This window comes from Carlito syrichta, unplaced genomic scaffold (genome assembly GCF_000164805.1).
Source record: "Carlito syrichta isolate Samal-C Ts95f unplaced genomic scaffold, Tarsius_syrichta-2.0.1 Scaffold309276, whole genome shotgun sequence".
NCBI classification, from domain to species: domain Eukaryota; kingdom Metazoa; phylum Chordata; class Mammalia; order Primates; family Tarsiidae; genus Carlito; species Carlito syrichta.
The window spans coordinates 3,337,995-3,341,020 of NW_007253372.1; the positions used below are offsets into that span (position 1 = coordinate 3,337,995).

The window sequence follows — 3,026 nt, forward strand, 5'->3', positions numbered from 1 at the left end:
TGCAACTCCAGAATTGAACACAGTAAGAAGACATACATAAAGAACAGAAGGTAGAACAAACAGAAGTAAAACCAATCCCTCTACCCCTGAATAACAGAATTAAAGAAGACGGTGATGTGGAAGGAAGGAAAAAGTAGGGAGGGGGAAAAAAAACCGCACAAATGAAGAAAAATCAAAAGAAGAATATAGGTCTCACACAGACCCCTGGGAGAACAGACTGAGAAAACAGATTGCGGAACACAAACAATGAAGAGCCCCCAGAATGGCTGGTCACACGCAACAAACCCAGACATCAAGACATTAGAGAGAATTTTTAAAAATTGAGGAGAGACAAGAAGAAAACAGGAAGGAGTTGATATCAGAAATAACAGCAGTAAAGAATACTGTGATGGAAATAAATAACAAACTAATAAGCATGGAAAGCAGAATTAGCCAAGCAGAAGAAAGAATCTCAGGGCTCAAAGACCAAAACACAGAACTAACCCAGACTGTTAAAAGCATAGAAAAGAAGCTCAAAAAGACAGAACAAAACCTTCAAGAGATGAATGATCACTTCAAGAGACCGAGCCTAAGAGTAATTGGCCTTCCTGAGGGAGAGAAACAGAGGCCACACTGGAACAAACATTTCATGAAATCATTCAAGAAAACTTCCCTTATCTCGTCAAGGATGAAAAAAATTCAAACAAGAGATTCAGAGAACCCCTACAAGGCAACAAATGAGAAGACCAACTTCCGGACATATAATAATTCACCTAAACAAAGTAGGTATAAAAGAAAAAATCCTAAAGGCTGCAAGAGAAAAAGGTCAGACTAACCCTAACCCTAACCCTAACCCAACATTCGTAAAACCATAAATGTAATTAAATACATTAACAGATGTCAAAACAAAAACCGCATGATTATATCATTAGATGTAGAAAAAGCTTTTGATAAAATCCAGCACCGCTTCTTGAGAAAAACCCTCAAACATCTAGGCATACGGGGAACATACCTCAAAATAGTAAAAGCTATCTATGAGAAACCCACAGCCAGCATACTCCTAAACGGACAAAGGCTGGAACCACTTCCCCTGAAAACTGGAACAAGACAAGGATGCCCACTCTCACCCCTCCTGTTCAATATAGTATTGGAAGTCCTGGCTAGAGCAATCAGAGAAAAGAAGGCAATCAGGGGTATTCAAATAGGAAAAGAGGAAGTCAAGCTATCTCTCTTTGCAGATGACATGATCGTGTACCTTGAAAACCCAAGAGAATCTGTCAAAAAGCTCCTTACACTGATAAAGGACTTTGGCAAATTCTCAGGATATAAAATAAATGTGCAAAAGACAATCACATTTCTTTACACCAATAATAAACAAACAGAAACCTAAATAAAAAGCACAATTCCATTCACAATAGCCACAAAAAAAATGAAATACCTTGGCATCTTCCTAACCCGAAACGTGAAAGACCTTTACAATGAAAACTACAAAACACTGCTCAAAGAAATCAAAGATGACACAAACAAGTGGAAAAATATCCCATGCTCATGGATTGGAAGAATCAACATTGTGAAGATGTCCATCTTACCTAAGGCAATCTACAGATTTAATGCGATACTCATCAAATTACCAGCAACATTCTTCTCAGACCTAGAAAAAACAACACAGGAATTCATATGGAAATACAAACGACCAAGAATAGCCAGAACAATCCTCAGGAAAAAAAAAAAAAAAAAAAAAAAACAATAAAGCAGGTGGTATCACATTACCAGACTTCAAACTTTACTATAAAGCTACAATAATCAAAACAGCTTGGTATTGGTACAGGAACAGGCATATAGACCAATGGAATAAAATTGAGATTCCAAAAGCAAAACCTCAATTTCTCAACCAACTCATCTTCAACAAAGCCTCCACCACCTATCACTGGGGAGAGGAGAACCTATTCAGTAAATGGTGCTGGGAAAACTGGCTGACCACATGCAGAAGATTGAAACAGGACCCCATCTGTCCCCATACACAAAAATTAACTCTAAATGGATCAGAGACCTAAATGTAAAAACCTCAAATCATAAGAACCTTAGAAAATGAAGGACATACCCTCATGGAAATTGGGACTGGCATCCAATTCCTGAACAAAACCTGAAACCCACAGGCCATAAGAGATAAGATAGACAAGTGGGACCTCATTAAACTGACAAGCTTCTGCAAAGCCAAAGACACCATCAAGAGAGCAGGGAGACAGCCTACAGACTGGCAAAAAGTATTTGCCAACTCCAGGTCTGACAAAGGCTTAACATCTTGGATCTACAGGGAACTCAAATGTGCTGAGAAGAGAAAAACAAACAACCCCATTATAAAATGGGCAAAAGATATGAACAGACACTTCACAAAGAAAGACATCTGAGCAGCCAACAGACACATGAAGAAATGTTCAACCTCACTAAATCATCAGGGAGATGCAAATCAAAACCACACTGAGATACCACCTAACTCCAGTCAGAATGGCAATTATCAATAACAAAAAAGAACAGTTGATGGAGAGGGTGTGGCAAAAAGGGAACACTTCTACACTGTTGGTGGGAGTGCAAACTAGTACAACCTCTGTGGAAAACAGTATGGTGATTCCTAAAAGTTCTACATATTGACCTCCCATATGAGCCCGCAATCGCCCTACTGGGAATATACCCTGAAGAACTCAAATCACTCTATAAAAAAGATACCTGCACACGTATGTTTATCGCAGCGTTGTTCACAATAGCAAGAACTTGGAAGCAACCATGCTGTCCATCAAAAGAGGACTGGATTAACAAAATGTGGTACATATACAAGATGGAATACTACACAGCCATAAAAAAGAACAAAATCATGAATTTTGCAGCAACCTGGATGGAATCAGAGTCTGTAATACTGAGTGATCTCTCACAGAAACAAAGATCTGAGTGTCGCATGTTCTCACTCATATAGTGGACCTTGAACATCCAACGTAATACTATAAGAAAATGACTGACAGTTGTGGGAAACTATGGGGGGAGGGGAAGGGAGA

At 38.9% G+C, this 3,026-nt stretch overlaps 1 protein-coding gene across 1 annotated transcript in view; it reads right to left on the reverse strand.

Annotated features, from left to right (window-relative positions):
* RTN4IP1 (reticulon 4 interacting protein 1) overlaps positions 1–3,026 on the reverse strand; it is a 60,186-nt gene that overhangs the window by 55,669 nt on the left and 1,491 nt on the right. The window lies entirely within an intron of this gene.